Genomic DNA, 19,432 nt, shown 5'->3' with positions numbered 1-19,432 from the left:
ATGTAACAAAATAATAAATGTTCAATATTTTTCAAAATAATTATTATATTTAATTTTTAATAATTTATGATGGTCAACTGTTAACGTTCGCACATGCTCACTCAAAATTCTGGAATCGCCACTGACTATTAGAACCTCTTCTACTTCTGGTCATGATATTCGTCTCTATAGTATTCCAATGAGCCAGCTTGAAGTCCTCTTCGACTTGCTAGGTTGTTTATTGTGGAAGCTAAAGCCTCTAAAGTCAGAAAGCACACTTCTTCAAGAAGTTCTTCTGTCTGATTACCACCCAAGTAATAGTAGGCATCACTCTCTCTCCTAAATAAAGCCAAACGACCCGTGAGGATGACCGCATTGATGACCGTGCATTCACATGGATGCGTGGATCCTACGTGAATAAAATAATGCTTGACCCCCCATGTGTATGTATGCATTGAATAAAATGTTCATTCTTCATCTCCTCATCGTAGCGCACATAGAAGAAGAATTAACTATAAGCTATAAGTGTTTTATCTTAAGTCGTGTAATTTTGAAAGTACCAATACGAATGGAATACCACACCACTTTAAGACAACATCTTTGATGTGACCTCCTAGAAATTGCTTTCTAATTCTCTGCTTATGTTTATATTATTTTAATTTGTTATATTAATTAATAATATACACACACACAACTCATCTTTTCCCAATAATCTTAAGTCGTGTGTTGTGATTTGTAGGTTACCCATATTAAACAGGTGGTGTTTTGCTTTTCTTCCGGTTTCTTATTCTTTTCTAAATCAAAATTCAATAGTTCCTTTACATAGCAATAACCTTATTGGATGCAAAGCTAAAGTGCTAAATCAAATTAGTCCACTTATATAACGTCTTGTATAGTTAATTCATGGAATATTTCTGCCTTCAACACACATGACATTAAGCATCCAGTAAGCCACAACTATCTATGATTTGATTTCAGAACAAAGTAGAACATTTTGGAAAAGCCATCGATCAGGTAAATTTAATACAATCATGAAATCCTAGATTAAAATGAAGACTATGGGATTATTTTATTTATACGGAGGCAACCTCGATACCTCAATTACTATTTATTTCTTTTCATGAATCTGTAATCTGAAGAGATAAATAGAGAAATTATTAGAACAAAAATTTACTGGATGACAAGTTTTTTTTCAATTGCAAAAAAGTGAAACTATTAATTATTTTTCAACTGAAAAAGGTTATTTAACATCTCAAATCTTAGGATTTGGGTATGTTAAAATTCTGATTAAATTAAAAAAAATTTCTTATTTTCTTTTCATTTCGTAGATTACCATTACGTTCTATTAAAATTTCCAACAACTAACAAAAAAATAATTCAAGTTAATTACTTTATTTTATTGAAAAAACAAAACTAAAAAGGTGGATGGAAACAGAGGATAGCGTACATAAATGGAGTTTAACCCTACATTGCCTACCCGATGCTCAAGCTTACTTGGATCTTTTTAGGGTTCAGAATTCTACGAAATTTTTACAGTATTTTCTAAACTTATTCAAGTACAACATAGTAAAATTTTAGAATTTCTTAACATCATTAAACACTTAAAATGGACACTCTAACATCGGTCAAAAGCTATTCCCGAGTACACTAAGCACAGCACTTAGAAAATGGCATAACTTATTTTGTCAATCTTCAAATAACTTGATTCTAAAGCCAATAGACAGAGGGCTCATAGGCTTTCATATCCCACTAGTCTCATTCAAAAATAAGCAAAGTGCAGTTTGAAGTGATAGTTTGAAAATAGGATAGAAAGCTAAAATTTCTATTTTACATATGCTAATGTGTCATACTAATATAATTTAATAAACCTTAATTTATAGAATTATATAAAAAAATCTAATTTTATGCCCAAATAAAATACAAATTCAATCTGATAATTTTTTTAAATTAAGAGTGAGCGTAAAGCCCCGTAAAACTTTCATATGTACATTTCCCTCCGAACAAATATACATATTCACATTTAAAACATAAAAATTTCATGCCATAGATATTTTCATGTATTTGAATTATCAATGAAATCCTTGGTTTCGAAGAATTCATAGAAATCGGTTATGGCCATAAAATTTTAACATTTAGTCTTCATAACTTACAGTTACATTATAAGCATAAAATATACATAGACGTTCATAAGACAAAATTAATTTGCATTGCCTACCTTGTTCATGTATAAAATGAGAAATTCTTTACATTGAATAATCAAACTTGTAGTAATATTTCATATAAATAATCAAACTTAGTAATTCTTTTAAACTATTGTTGCAATTTTTGCTAAGACAAATACTTGAAATTCAAACTATATTCTTGTATTCATAATTGTGTTCTAAGCTCTAAATTACTAACACAATTGTTCGATCTGTAAATGCAAATAGAAATGTCTGTCAAAATGACTTTCCTTTTCTACTACTTGAATTCTTCAATTTTAAATATCCTGCTTTCCCAGACATGTCCCATCAAATCAAATCAATCTTAATTATTAGCAACACTGAGTCAAAATTTATAAGGATATATATTATATATAAGGTTCTATAAACCTTGGGGATCTCATACAATGTGGAAGTAGAGATCCATTCACACACAATATGAACACTTGCTACAATGTTCTTTCTCTCTTAGAGCATATATTATATTGTTTTAAAATAAATATTAACTTATAGATCCTATAAATAATATTGTATACATCCTAGTTCACGTATTCTTCAATACCTAACTTGAGTTTTCCTTACTTTCATTGCTTTGGGCAATCTCAATCTAGCTACTAAATAGGTTCAATAAATAGTATAATCTGTTTCAATAACTTATTGTAATCTCATTTTGGTGCTTCATTAAGGCGATCGGACCTGAACATTACAAGATTAAACATTAATCACATTCTCAGCTTGTCCTAATGTCTTGGGCGACTACTTGTGTGAGAAATCAATCTCTACATATTTAACATTCATTTATTGTGTACAAATGCATAATATGTGCATAATGATACAAATCATCTAACGGTAATCTCTTAATAGATTACACATAAGACATGGACTCAAAATAGTTTTTTATGGGAATATCATATTCAACACAATTCTATGACATTCGACATGACCAACGTATTAGATGTCTTTAGATTATGATGTTATGTATTATTGTGTGGATTTATTATAAAGATGCTTTTTCTTTACTAATGTCTCCAAGTCTTCAAAATTTATTTATTGTGTACAAATGTACAATATTATATGTCCAATGATACAAATCATCTAATGGTAGTCTCTTCATAGATTACACAAAATACATGGATTCAAAATAGTTTTTTTTTTTTTATTGGAATAAGAAATTCGAGCAAGAGTTTTTAGATTCACAAAGTATTATATTCACCACAATTCTAGAAGATTCGACACAACCAACATATATTGTTGACCTATGGTTGACTTCACGTTTTGACTATAACAAACAAATTGCTTATATCGCTAACAATCACATTTGAGTGATTATAGAAATTGTGGCAAACTTAATCTATTAAAAATGAAATGGTCGCCTTTGGAATACTCGCAAAAATGAGCAATACAAGACGAGATAAAAGTTGAGCATATACGACAAAGCTTTCATATACATCTTTAGATGTTTTTAAATTATGATGTTACGTATTATCATGTGTAGATATATTCCAAAAGATACATTTTCTTTTCTATTAGTCTCTTACTAAAATATCATCAAGTGTTTAGTTCCATCATGATATTTGGAATCTTTTAACATATGTGAGATTTGCATATCTATAATCAATCTTTTATTTCGAGCTAGTATCATCATTAGATGCTCAATACATATATACTAAGTAATTTTTTGTGTTGCCAATATCTATATACAAGATCTCTTGCTACTCCAAAGATGCCATCCTAGGCAAGAGTGCATAAGTATAATAACTTTCTATGCTCGACTAGGTCTCTTAGTCAACATATGTATATGTTTTTCAATCACATTAATTCCTCGACAATAAATAAAATAACTGATAGCACCATTCAGGTACCACAACATCCTTTCTAAAAATAATATTGACACCTACCAACTAGATCCATGACATGACAAATGTTAGACAAGCATAATTTAATCTCCTAATCAGACTAGAATAGGGTACTTTTACATATTTCTTTGTTTGCTTATGGACTCCTTTGACATATACGAAGACTCAATTTTCACCTTTTAATATATGAATATCAATAGGATAGCCGTTCTCTAGTTAAATCTTTACACTACATATTATTCTCATGACAGAGCAAGGAGATTATAATAATCTTTTAGCTCAAAGTATATAATATGCTAAATCTATATCCTTCATTTCAAAGATTAAAGGTAATCATTTCTAAATTGTATTAATACACTTTAGGATCTTTATAACATACTACTCTTGTGATAGAGTAAGGCAATTAGAATAATATTTTAGCGTAAGCATATAATATGCTAAATCTATGTCCTTCATCTCAAAAGGACAATCATCTCTAAATAGTCTCAATACACTACTCATGCTTAGTCAATACAATGTCTTTGTAATATCCCGACATTTCATAGAATAGAATTTAATTTATGTATGCTATATTTTAATGTTTTAAAAGTTTAGGGACTAAAGTGTAGATAAAGTAAATTTTAATACTATCTGGGTTAAAATGTAGATAGTGATGGAGCGATAATAAATATATAAATATTGGGCTCGTTGGATATATCGTAATTAATTAGGAATATTAGGCTAGAGAAAAAGTTAATTTGAATTACCGAAGCCTAAGTTATCGAGGTCGAAAGATATAAAATTAAATATTATTATTAGTATTATTATTTTAATTGAGTATTTAATGAATTTAAAAATTTCATGAGTGGCGTGCTAGATTTTTGGTAGGTAGTCCGTTAGTGATTGTTTTGTTTATTAAATATAGTTTTAATAAAAAAAAAAAAGAGAGAGAGAAGATAAGGGAAGACACGTGTGTGTTTGTGTGTGAGAGAGAGTGTGTAGCTTTATTGTTTTCTTTTCATTTTGTTTAAAAATGTGCCACATGTAAAAAAGGTATTTGTTGAGTGGTATAGTTGGTTAGCAAGACCTAGTCAAACATTTTGTTTAACATACGATTTCCCCAACTTCATCCAATTACCCACTATCTCTCACACGTTTTCCCACACCACACCTTAGTAGTAAGGGTAATAGTACCTATGTAGATAAATAAATCAGACGAGAAAAAAAGGGGAACACAAAAATATTTGTGCATGGCTCACAGTAATATAAGAGGCAGAAAGAAGAAAAGGAAAGAAAGGAACGTGATTCTTTGTCTTCCAAAATTTAAAACAGTTTAGCAAGGTAGGATATGAAGTGCAGTGTTTATATGTCCCGTTTAATTTTTTTTTTTTTTTTACATGTTGATAAATTTTTGTACTCATGAAAGCTAAAGTTATGATATGAAATATTATGATATGAATGATATAGTCATTTCGGTACAATGAAATGATATGATATGATATGAGCTCTTACCGGATTTTAAAGATATGCGACGATATGATATTCTAATACATGTGTTTAAAATTATTATTCGGGATCGCACCATTAAATCTGATATCGTGCTGAGTATTCCCTTGTATTCACCATTTTTCCTACACCTCACAGGTAAGATCGGGTCATGTTGGAGCGTAACTTTATATCCTACTGTGTAGTTGTGCCTCATCTCGCTCGACAAGAAACTAAAAAATTTGGCACGTAACTTTATTTCTTTGCCGTAGACATTTATTCACAACTATATTATCATTTATGTTTATTTGTTACATGGATATTTATTTTAAATTGTGCTTTTATTTAAAAGTTCGAAATAAAATCGTTTGATTTCCTTAGTGTGTTATATTATTTTAATCTCCGTGGTTTCATGAAAAAAAATTGGGAATATTGATTCAGAATATTATCTCTGTGTCACTGCTTGAGGAAGCATTAAATAATCTAGTTTACGTGTAAATGTTATTTTACTTTAAATAAAGTTGGAATTAAATTTTATTTTATCCATCAATTTCACTGAACATGTCCTTACTGTTAAGGTAATAAATGTTGATAGGCTGCCCATAGCCTGGTAATGTAGGATGGGAATTTCTTTAATAAAATAAGACATATTTGGTAGCATTTTCACCATCTGGGGCTATGTCCACACATTGAAGAAAGAGAAAAGAATATTATGCTTGAATTGGAATTATGATTATCCTAGAATTCATTACTGCAAATGTATATAGGTACGTACAACGTCAATAGTAATTATTCCACACGTGTAGAAAGCATTTTTGTCTAATTACAGACTAATTTTATGTGCCCTTTTTCTACTGTACACATGAAAGATATGGCGTAGAAAAATATCATTTCTAACAATTAATATATATTTCTTTTTCGACAAATCTGAGTAAATTACCCTTTCATAATTTTTATATTATATGGCATACCACATTTCTCAAGAAAAAAAAATTAAAATTTGATAACGATTCAAGCCTTTAAATTTTGGGTCGTCACAGTCTTCAATACAAAAATTAGAATTACAACCTACAATTAGACCTTCGCATAAATACATTAACATTCATCCATGTTATGAAACTTGTACGACATTTAAACAATTACAAAACTCAATTACCAATGATAAGATGATCGCATCAGGCTACAAGCATAACTATAATGCTACGACAATTCTAAGGACCTTTAACAATTAAATCTACAAGATGACTCGTGTAGATCTCTTTAATCATGAATTCTCAATCGACATCAACAAAATATAATCTGTAGTCTATTTGGTGCAATTCTAAATTTAAACACGCTATTATGGTTAACATAGACGAACAGAAGTGTATCTTATTGTAATGAAAAATATTTATCACTAATATCCTCATAATGGGCAAAACCTTTTTTTAGCCCAAAAAAAAAAAAAAAAAAGGGAGCTTGTATCATAAACTCATTGGCCTTCGAACATCCATCACATTCAAGACATAATTAGATTTTCTTTATTCCATCTACATTTTCATTACTTTCATTTATTTATCCTCTCTATACTTCTATAAAGAAAGGGAGTTGTGGTGAACCAAATTATTAGAAATTAGATTTCTTTCAATCAAAAATAAATTGCTTCCACTTGAAATGAGAATTTCAAAGAAACTCAAATGTACATAAATGGATTCACCAAGTGCATAATTTTAGTTCCACCAATATTCACCAAATCTTTTCTTCCTTACTTAACAAAATGTTAAATGTCACATCTGGAAACTTAATATCAGCCACAAAAATTCTCTTATGAACAAGTACCTTTTGTATACATTCGTTCTTATTGGACTAAGGTTTTCAACTCATTTGAAAGAACCTGCATTGTTGATCACGAAACTAAATAAATCATATTTGATTACCTATATGTCCAAATCTTATACATTGTTAAGGTATTAATATTGAGATATCTCCATTGAGTGACAACTTGTAGTTAACTAACATTCACCCAAATAATTTACAAATCTCACGATATTTAGCAATACTATATTCCTTCTATTGCAAGTAGTTAATTCAATAAGAATTTCTCATTCATTATTATATTGTTCATTAAACTCTGATGACAGAGGTTTATGTTCCCAAACATTTCTCTCCATGAATTACCTTATATGGAACAACTGTCGGGGGCTTGGGAACCAAAAGGCAATTAGAACGCTTAAAAATATTGTCGAAAGTGAAAATCCCCAATATAACTATTAAGACATTCAGGGGTTGTGTAACTGTTGTTAGAACGGTTTTCTTAATCCATTACGGATGTCCAAAAGTGAAGATTGGTTCTATACCAGGAAGCCTCTTTAGCTTCCTGTTGATCGAGAACCTACGACAACGTTTCTTGAGCTCCTTGAGCTGCCCCAGGCCAGTTAGTTACACCGTTCTGAATAAAGAGATGGGGAGTTGGATCTTTCCTTCAAGCGCTAAACAATTTTTCTCTTCTTTAGTGTATTTAGCTTCAGCTTCTTTGAGAATTCTACTAGCATGGTAGATTGGCTTTTTCTTGACCATTTTGATCATCTTGTGCTTCTACTAGATTTATAAAAAAAAAAAAAAAATTCAAATCATCCCAATTCCTTCAACTTTGGAAATTTAGAAACACACTGAAATTCATCTATAAATGTAATAAAGATATGAGGTTGTATCTCTATCTCTCACTTACATATGCTCAAGAATATCTTGATGGATGAGTTTTAATAGAAGTTTCTCCTTTATAGCCTATTCAATGATTTTCTAAAAATGTGATATTCACAACTCAACACCTCAAACTATTGCATAAATATCCATAACCATAAACGCAATTGTGAGCAAGAACAAAATTACCACAAAAAGTCCAAGTTAAACACCAATTTTAGGAGAACAATAACTAAGATCAAGTTCAATAGAGTATTGATACAATCATGATATCAAATAGGAGGATAACTTGCCCATCTTGCAACACTGTGTTGTATGTAACAGTTGTATGAAACTCCATTTTATCTTCACAGTTCGCATATAGATATCTATTTTGTACTAAGTCGAAGACTCAACGATTGACTAAAGGCACTTCTTGATCACACATTAAGTGATTTCTTACTCTTGAATCCACTAAAGCATAAGATAAGATCCACAAATTGGTCAATTATATTTTGGAATTGTTGGAAAAAATGAGTAAATTGCTCACTTTTAGTACAATTTTTAGTGTGACCCATTAGTCCAATTTGGAATATCAAAGTTGATCCGTGTTCTCCTCCGTGAGAGCATCAAAGCCATATATTTACTAGTCAAAATTGATAAATCAATGAATGAGAAATTGGAACTGAAAATTGACCATTAGAAGATGGTTTATATGGGAAAATTAGATTTTTCCCAATTAGGAAAAAGAAGAAAGCATAAACCACTTTATATATGGCTACACTTCGGAAGGGTGTAATCATGTGTAGCATAGAGGTTCTCTCCACGTGCGCGAGCAGGGGGTGCAAATCACGTACCAAAATAGCCTTTAGACCTTGAACTAAAGTGCTGGCGCAACCTGCATACACGAATGTAGATCGAACAGAGTAAAAATTGGCCCGTTTGGAGTATCCACATTTTGCAATTTTTTTGCTTTCTCCAACTGACTTTTGAGTTTCTGAAACTGCTAAAACTCCAGTAGAAACTAAAGTGACTCCAATGTTTATTGCCATAGAGTTAATGGCAGATTTGTCATATATTAAGACTCAGTTTCCAGCAATTCTCATATACACCAGAAAACACACAAAAATATAGTCTGTATACACAAAAATATACTGCATATTATTGTTCTGTCTGCATCCGTCTTGGTGGTGATATTGTTCGAATATTAACTCAGTTCGTCGATGTAGTTTTTGTAGTGCTCAAATTCCACTAGTTTATTGTTGTATCTTGGAAAAAAGATGCTCAGATTAAATCTCAAGTACTTATGGTGAGGGAGTGAATCTGTTTTAAAGAAACTGTGCCCGCACAGGCCTCAGGGTTGAAAATTCATTTCTTATTTGTTTATTTCCTGAATTTTTATCTTACTTGTTGGACTTGTAGATTCATATACAGTTATATTCTTTTTGTGTTTCATATATTTTAAAGTTTATTTCTGTTTATATTAAAAATAAAAATTTGGAAAAATGTTACTGACATTCGGTTGGGTAAGTGCTTATACAGTGTTCTGCAATTTTGGTATTTGTAAGTGAAAAAATCAGTATATGAAAATATAGTATCTAAATGGGTAAAGACAATATGTGCAAATACGGTCAAATGCATATACGATAGGCAGCATGTACGGTAAGCTGCGAATATGATAAGCTGCCTGCAAATACAGTAAGCTTAATATACGGTAAGCTACCTGTAAATACGATATGCTACATATATGGTATGCTTAAAATCGATATCTAACTTACATATATGGTATGTGTTAATCCAGTTTCATCCACTAACACCACTAAATTTTCAACAAACTTAAAATAGATTTTAAAGAAAAAATTTGTTTCATATACTGTTAATTTTATGAACTAATTTTTTTCCATTTGACTTTCAGAAATGGCAACTGAATCAACCAACATGAATGTGACTCAAACTGTACCTACTGAAAATCAAGCTGTGGGCTCTGCTGTGGCTCAAAGGTCAAACTCTGTTATGGCTCAGACTGTGGCTAAATTGTCAAGTCATGTTATGACTCAAACTGTGGCTCCAATAGCTAGCCACACCGTTAATGTTCCAGTCAATCATGGAGAAAAACAGGAGAAATTCAAGAGCTTGAATTTCAAAAAGAGACAGCAGAAAATGCTATTTTATGTGACCATTCTGAATCTTGCGAAATTCTTGACTGAGACTGCTCTAAAACTCAATAAGGGTGAGGGAGATGTTCAAGCAATCAGTACACTTGATGCTTGGAAGCATTTGAATTTTTTGTCCCGAAACTACATTATATGAATAGTTTAGTAGACACGCTATACAATGTGTATAGTAATGTGAAAATTGCTAAAGAGTTGTGGGAATCGTTGGATCGAAAATATAAAACTGAGAATGCCGGAGGTAAAAAGTTCATAGTCGACAGATTCTTAGACTATAAAATGGTAGTATCTAAAATAGTTATCGATCAAATGCAAGAACTCCAAGTGATTCTTCATGAAATTCTTACCGAAGGGATATTTTGAGTAAAACTTTTCAAGTGGCTGCAATTATTGAAAAATTGTCCCCCCCCCTTCCCGAGTGGAAAGATTTCAAGAATTATTTGAAGCACAAATGAAAGGAAATGAACGTCGAGGAACTAATTGTTAGACTTCAAATTGAAGAAGATAACAAGAGTTCTGAAAAGAAGTTGTTCAATCCTGGTGTGGCTAAAGCCAATGTTGTGGAGCTTGGTCAAAGTAGTAAGACCTACAAAAACAAGTCTGGGTCATTCGGTGGCAAAAGGACCAAGCAAGGACTTAAAGGTGGAATTTCTAAGAAGAAATTTCAAGAAAATGCTTCAATTGTGACAAAGTAGGCCACAAGTCTTAGGAATGTAGATTGCCAAAAAAGAAGAAAGAAGCAAATGCGATTGACTATATGGCACAAGATGTGTCAAACCTGAATCTGTTAGCCTTCATTTCTGAAGTGAATATGATGGATTCAAATCATAAAGAGTGGTGGGTTGACACCGATGCTACGAGGCATGTGTGCTCTAATAAAGAGTGATTTGCTGCGTTCCAAGCAATTGAGAATCAGGAGAAGTTGTTTATGGGAAATTCAGCAACTTCTGAAATCAAGAGTCAATGAAAAATGGTTCTGAAGATGACCTCGGGAAAAGAGCTGACTCATAACAATGTGCTAAAAATTCACAGGAACGTAGTGTCTGGATCGCTTTTGAATCAGCATGATTTTCGTATTGTATTTGAGTCAGACAAAGTTATTTTGTCAAAAGGTAGAATGTTTGTTGAAAAATGTTATGTTTTCGATGGTATCTTTAAACTGAATGTAATGGCTGTTAAACAAAAAATGAATAAAACAAACTCTTCTGCTTATTTGCTTGAGTCTTCCAATTTGTGACATGATAGACTAGAACATGTTAACTATGATACTTTACGAAAGCTAGTTAACTTGAATTGCATAGCCGAGTTCCATATTGATTACAAACATAAGTGTGAAACTTGTGTTAAGATAAAATTGACAAGGTCATCGTTTAAATCAATTGAACGGAACACAGAACCATTTGATTTAATTCACAGTGACGATGTGACTTAAAACTTGTAAAAACAAGAGGTGGCAACAAGTATTTCATTACTTTTGTCAACGATAGCACAAAATACTGTTATGTATATCTGCTTAAAAGTAAAGATAAAGTTATAGAGAAATTTGATCTCTATAAAAATGAAGTTCAAACTCAACTTAATAAAAAAATTAAGGTGTTAAGAAGCGATCGAGGTGGTGAGTATGCAGCACCATTTGCTGAATTCTGTGCACAACACGGAATCATATATGAAACCACCACACCTTATTCACAGCAACAAAACGGTGTTGCTGAAAGGAAAAAATCGTACTTTAAAGGAAATGATGAATGCAATGCTAATAAATTTCAGGTTACCTCAAAAAATGTGTGGAGAAGCTGTGTTTTCAACAAATTACATTTTAAATAAGGTGCCCAAAAGAAAATGGAAAGGATCCCTTATGATTTATGGAAATGAAGAAGGTCTTCCTATAAATACTTACGAGTGTAGGGTTTCTTGCCAAAGTGGCTTTTTCAACACTAAAGAAGGTAAGGATAGGCCCAAAAATAATAGATTGCATCTTCATTGGCTATGTACATAATAGTAGTGCTTATCGGTTTCTTGCGTATGATTCTAAAATCTCAAATATATACAAAAATATGATATTGGAACCAAGAAATACTTCATTCTTTGAACGTGTGTTTCCATACAAGTCCATAGAGGGAGCAATCTCTTCCAAACGAACATATGAGACTATGACTAAAAATAATCATAACGAAGAACTAGAGAGGAGATTGAGGTTAGACTAGCAAATGGGAAAGGACAAAAAAATCGTATGGTCCTGATTTTCTGACCTATATGCTAGAAATGAACTCAAAGTTATTAAGTGGCTGTAAATTCCTCGAAAGTACCTCAATGAAAGGATGCCATTAAAAGTGAAATAGATTCCATACTACAAAATCATATATGGGAGCTTGTAGATCTTCCTCCAGGAAGCAAATCACTAGGCTATGAATGGCTTTTCAAAAGGAAAATGAGAGCAGATGGAACTATTGAAAAGCACAAGGCTGGATTAGTAATAAAATGTTACAAACAAAGGGAAGGCTTTGATTACTTTGATACGTATTTTCCAGTGACAAAAATAACATCTATTAGGGTTATACTTGCGATTATCGCTTTGCAAAATCTTGAAGTACATCAAATAAATGTTAAAAATGTCTTTTTAAATGAAGATTTAGAAGAAGAAGTCTATATGAAACAACCTGAGGGGTTTTCGTCACCAGGGTAGGAAAAGAAAGTTTTTAAATTGATGAAGTTATTATATGGCTTGAAACAAACACCCAAACAATAGCATGAAAATTTTGATAATGTCATGATAGATAGCGGATTTAAAATCAATGAGTGTGATAAATGTGTTTATGTCAAAGATACTAAAGATAGTTATGTCATTTTATGTCTTTACGTTGACGACATGCTTATTATCAATAGTGACAATAAGATGATTGAATCCACTAAAAATATGTTTAATTCGAGATTTGATATGAAAGATATGAGTTTAGCTGATGTTATACTTTGAATCAAAATCTCAAGAAAATCAGATGGGTTTGTTTTAAGTCAGTCACATTATGTAAAAAAAAATTAGAAAAATTCAATAAAGATGATACTGGCTTGGCTAGAACACCGATAGATATAAGTCAACATCTATCTAAAAACAAAAGTGAAAGTGTCTCCCAAGTAGAATACTGGAGAGTTATTGGAAGTCTAATATACTTGATGAGCTGTACAAGACCAAACATAGCCCACACAATCAGTAAAATGAGTAGATACATGAGTAATCCAGGAGACTATCACTGGAAAGGAATAGTAAGAGTACTAAGGTATTTAAGATATACTTGTGACTATGGACTACATTATACCAGATATCCAGCGATCATTGAAGGATACAGTGATACTAATTGGATATCTAAAATAAAAGACTCAAAGTCTACTAGTAGATTTGTGTTCACATTGGGAAGTGCTGCCATATCGTGGAAATCCTCTAAGCAAACTGTTATGGCCAAATCTACAATGAAATCTGAGTTTATAGCTATAGATAAATGCGGTGAAAAGATCGAATGATTGCGCAACTTCATAGAAGATATTTTCAAGATGGTCAAAAACTATGCAAGCAATTTGCATATATTGTGACGGTCAATCAACAATAGGAAGGGCACAGAGTAACAAGTACAATGATAAGTCTAGACATATACGTCGTAGACACAATACCATAAGATAACTACTCTCAACTGGAGTTATCACTATTGACTATGTAAGGTCAAAAGATAACATTGCGGATCCGCTAACCAAAAGATTAAATAGAGAGTTAGTTGAAAAATCATCGAAAGTAATGAGACTCAAGCCCTTGAATGGATAAGTCATTATAAAGGAAACCCAACATTGTTGGCTGTAGATCCCAAGATCTAGGTACAAAAGGACAACCTACTTGTAAAGATAAAATCACTATGTGGGTGCTACCTCATGTCCATTCCTATGATGTAACAGTGATACCCGTAAGGATGAAGGATAAGCAATAGGCTTTTAATGATTCTTATACGTCAAGAATCGAGCCAAGTAATGCGGATTACTTGTAATAAGAAATCAACTATACGAGAGAGAAGTAAATCCGCTTCTAAGAGAATTGTGTGGGGCTCAATTCTTAAGAACTCTCACAGAATTAGACATATGTTCATGGACAAAACGAATATAATAATGAAAACTGAATTGTGTTAGGAAAAATCATGTGTGGAGTATATCATCGTTTACATAAACGGCAGAAAAGTTCAAAGACAACATGTATACTGGTCAGCTAGTAAAGTAAATATACTTTCACAAAGGAATGTTCAGAGGGTAATACCTGCCTATCCTATGCAGGCTTCAATCGATAAAGTTTATCACCAAGTCTTGTATCTCAAGGTCTTGTGTCTCTCTCAATTTTTTATTCATGTGGGGAATTGTTGAAAGAAATGAGTAAATGGCTCATTTTTGTCACAATTTTTGGTGGGACCCGTTAGTCCAATTTGAAAAATCAAAGTTGATTCGTGTTCTCCTCACTGAGAGCATCAAAATCATATATTTACATGTCAAAATTGATAAATGGATGAATGAGAACTTAGAAATCAAAGTTAACCATTGAAAGATGGTTTATGTGAAAATATTAGATTTGTCCTACATAGAAAAAAGAAGAAAGCATGAACCACTTTATATATGACTGCACTTCGGAAGGGTGTACTCATATATAGCACAGAGGCTCTATCTACGTGCGCGAGCAGGGGATACAAATCACATATCAAAATAGTCTCCGAACCTTGAACTTGTGTGCGAGCGTGACCTACGTACACGAATGTCAAACCGAACGGAACAAAAATTGGCCCGTTTAGAGTGTCAACATTTTGCAATTTTTTTTTGGCTTTCTCCAACTGACTTTTAAGTTTCTGAAATTGCTAAAACTCCAGCAGAAACTGAAATGACTCCAATGTTTATTGCCTTAGAGTTAATAGCAGATTTATCTTATATTAAGACTCATTTTCCAGCAATTCTCATATACACCAGAAAACACACGAAAATACAGTCTGCATACACGAAAACTACAATTTGTATACATGAAAATATACTGCATATTATTGTTCTGTCTGCATTCGTCTTGGTGGTAATATTGTTCGAATATTAACTCAGTTCCCCAAAGTAGTTTCTGCAATGCTCAGATTTTACTGGTTTATAGTTGTATTCTGGAAAATAGACACTCGGATTAAATCTTAAGCACTTACGCTGAGGTAGGGAATCTGTTTTAAGGAAACCATGCCTGCACAGGCTTTGGGTTGAAAATTCATTTCTTATTTATTTATTTTCTGAATTTTTATCTTACTTGTTCAACTTGCAGATTCATATGCAGTTATATTCTTTTTGTGCTTCATATATTTTAAAGTTTATTTCTATTTATACTAAAAATAAAAATTTGAAAAATTTTACTGACATTCGGTTGGGTAAATGCATATACAGTGTTCTACAATTTCGGTATTTGTAAGTAAAAAAATCGGTATATGAAAATACTGTATCTAAATGGGTAATGACAATATTTGCAAATATGGTGAAATGCATATACAGTAAGCTGCCTGCAAATACGGTAAGCTGCCTGCAAATACGTTAAGCTGCTTACAAATATGGTAAGGTGCATATATGGTATGCTTAAAATCGATATCTAACTTACGTATACAGTATGTATTAATCCGATTTCATCTACTAACACCACTAAATTTCCTACAGGAATATCTTAAAAGACTTGTCCAAGTTAAACAATTTAATTTGTTGAGTATAATTGAAATATAATGGAATTTGAGTTATATACCTACATTTGTTGTAAATCTTAGCATAATTCACTCATGAAACAATAGTAGTAGTACTGTTGCGTGAATTTTATATTGATCGTGGTGTCCAAATATAGTGAACACTTGTATTTGTTCATTTTCATGTAAATACGAGCCCAAACAAAGTGAAATGGACATGAAATTAGTTGAAATAGTACCCAAGCGTTTAAAAAGACAATATGTCGTTTCGATCACGAAATATCGATTTCACACTAAAACTAGTTGATCATTGGAACATCTTCGAAGACTTGTACAAGTGAAAAGAGCTCGTTTAATGAATACAATCTAATTTGGGTTACTTACATTCGTTCAAAGTGAAGCCTAGTGTAATTACTCATAGACCAATAGCATTGGTTACTACCTATGAACTTTTTATCGACCGTGGTGTTCAAATGTAACAAAAACTTATATTCGTTTATTTCCATGTGGATACAAGGGAACATAAAGTTAAACGAATACAAAGTTAATTGAAACGGAACATATCGTTTTGAGTTTCATGGTATCGATTTCACTTCAAAATTAGTCTTAAAAGATTTGTTCAAGTTAATCGAGATAATTTGTTGAGCATCTTACATCATAATTGGAATATAACAAAATTTGAGTTGCTTACATTTGACTGTGGAGAAATATAATGTAATTTACTCATTGAACAATGGTTTTAGTTACTATCATATGAACTTTATATAGACCATAGTGTCCAAATATAGTGAGAGCTACATTATTAATTTTTATCTTGATACAAGTGCACATAAAGTGAAACAGACACGAAATTAATTGAAACGGCATCTAACTACTTAAAACAAGATTACCTCGTTTCAGGTCATGAAGTATCAATTTCATTCCAAATTAAGAAAAACTTACATTCATTCATTTTTTGGTGAATACAAGTGAACATAAAGCGAAACGAACACTAAATTAATTGAAAAAACACAGAAACGTTTAAATCGTTTTGGATACAGGATCTCAATTTCATTTCAAATGCAAAAAAATAAAAATAAAAAATAAATTTATATCTATATAATTCACCCGTTAAAAATCCATTTTGAATTTGTATTTTATTTTCTAATAATAAAATAATTCGAAACTTTCAAAATGCAAAAAAAAATAAAAAATAAAAAATTAAACGGGGCAACAAATGAGGCAACAAGTTGCCCCGTCCTCACCCCGTTTGCCATCACTAATCTTTTGTCTTTGACTAACTCAAAAGTTTATCATGTGAATTCCGCCCCGCCCCGTTTTTAAACTTAATTCCCTATGAATTTTTTTATGTAACAGACAATTTTGTCACGAATAAATTGCCCCTCGCAAAAAAATATAACAACGATTTTCTTCTATGGCTGAAAATTTTCTATTGTAACTAATTTCCGTGGCAGTTGAACAGTAAAGGCGTTGTCATGCTGACAGAACCGTCTTCCGTTAGTATCAGCTATTAAAGATGTTAACGGCAATGATGACCTGAAACAAATTGGTAATATTAGAGACAAGACTGAAACAAAATATACTTTTTCCATTCAAAAAATAGAGCGATTAAATTTCTATTTGTCATGAATATTTTCAATAAGTAGGCTACAATAAGTCCTTGTTTGAGCCCTATTTTTTCTATCAAAATATATTTTTCAGCAATGATTTGTCACTACTTCAATCACACGTATTTCAATAAAATATTATTACACGCAAATTCAAAACTTTTTTTTTATTTTTTAATCATACATTTTTCATCAATACACTATTCAAAAATTGACAAAAATGGGGCTCAAACAAGGGCTAAATCTCTATGGCTAATCTCTCCATCATCGAATTTTAAGCTTAAAAAATGAAATTCATAGCACACACAGGATAGCTAAACAAAGTTAAGGACAAACAAAAAGAAACAAAAGCTTAAGACTTCGTTTATATCTATGCCTAAATACAATGAAGCATGAAATATATCTAAAACCTAAAATTACAGTAAACAGAGAAACTCACATTTTGTAAGAATGGACTAATCAATTACCAAATCAATGCATTGTGTATAAAGAAGTTGGCTAGTTTATCACAGTGGCTTTGATTTTTGTCGTCATAGTAATGCTATGCGTTATTCCTTGAGATTCGATTCCGCTATCCTCCAGACCCTGTCTCAGTACAAGGTTCATATCTTTGAGCAAAATGATATATGAAATGTACTCAAGACAAGATTTAAATGAATACATGTGATCTCTTTCTAATAGCTTAAACATTTAAATGAGATGATTAACATGATACCAGAGCCTGGGAAAAATATTTGGGTTTAAATCTCACTGCCATTAATATATAAAACGTTTGATCAAAAAATAAGTATGGTTTTTGCGTAAAGGAGCATGATAAAGAGTAAAGACAACATTTAAATAAATACATACAACCCCTTTTAATAGCTTAAACTTTTAGATGAGATGGTTAACACAATGTGTAAGTATAAGTTTGTTAGACTATCTGTTACTACATAATTATGCAATTTCATAATAGACATTAAATTGGGATTTGCCATATATAGACATATATCATATTAACAAATGGAGGAAGAGTGCACCTGGAAAGGAAAATGATCTGGTCCATGAGCTGGTGCTGAGTTGATCTGTATAGTTCCTGTCTCCATTGCATCACTAATCAAAATTGCTTTATTAATATCTTTTGTGAGGACTGAACACTGTGTCACATTTGGCTTCGAATCAAAATTACGTAGAAGTCATTATAGAATGATTTCTCTCAAGAGATTGAAAATCTAACCAAAAAAGAAAAAGAAAAAGAAAAAGAAAAATGAACTGCAATCAATCTGGATATACTTAGCCCCTGTTTGACAATCATTATTTCAAACTCTTTTTTCTACATACTCATTTTCAACCACAAATTTACGCAATAAAATATTTTGCACATAAACCCAAAATTTTTTCCTACTTTTTAATCACAACATTCTCTTTAAAAAACAATATTCAGAACTTTGTTTTCCTCAAATAATGATAGTCAAACAGGGGCTTAATGGAAAAGGTACCATATGGTATTACAGATTAAGCCATGTTTTGCATTTACAAGAGCAATAATATATAAAAATAAAATTCGAAAACAAGCAGAGTAGACCTACAATTGTGGTTGTTCGCCCATAATACGAGAGCTATGTCTACTCTAGCTGCTGTAGGATTTCCATATAATGAAGATGAAGACAAGTACAAATCTGACTAACATAAAAGAACTGGCCTCCTAAAATATTTAATGTAGTAGGAATATTAGAACAACTTAGCATGCGTGGCCTGAAAAATAATAGGGCGATAAAGAATCAAATGGTTAAGCCCCAACTA

At 31.6% G+C, this 19,432-nt stretch overlaps 1 long non-coding RNA gene across 1 annotated transcript; it reads right to left on the bottom strand.

Annotated features, from left to right (window-relative positions):
* Positions 1-17,379: 17,379 nt before the first annotated feature.
* Positions 17,380-18,917, bottom strand: LOC111398762. The gene is made up of 3 exons (XR_002703402.1): positions 18,670-18,917; positions 18,090-18,235; positions 17,380-17,579 (listed from the first exon to the last, which is right to left on the bottom strand). It is a non-coding gene; the product is annotated as an uncharacterized LOC111398762 (long non-coding RNA).
* Positions 18,918-19,432: the final 515 nt, after the last annotated feature.

This window comes from Olea europaea, chromosome 8 (genome assembly GCF_002742605.1).
Source record: "Olea europaea var. sylvestris chromosome 8, O_europaea_v1, whole genome shotgun sequence".
NCBI lineage: Eukaryota > Viridiplantae > Streptophyta > Magnoliopsida > Lamiales > Oleaceae > Olea > Olea europaea.
The sequence above is the reverse complement of the archived record's forward strand: the minus strand, read 5'-3'. Positions and strand labels throughout refer to the sequence as shown.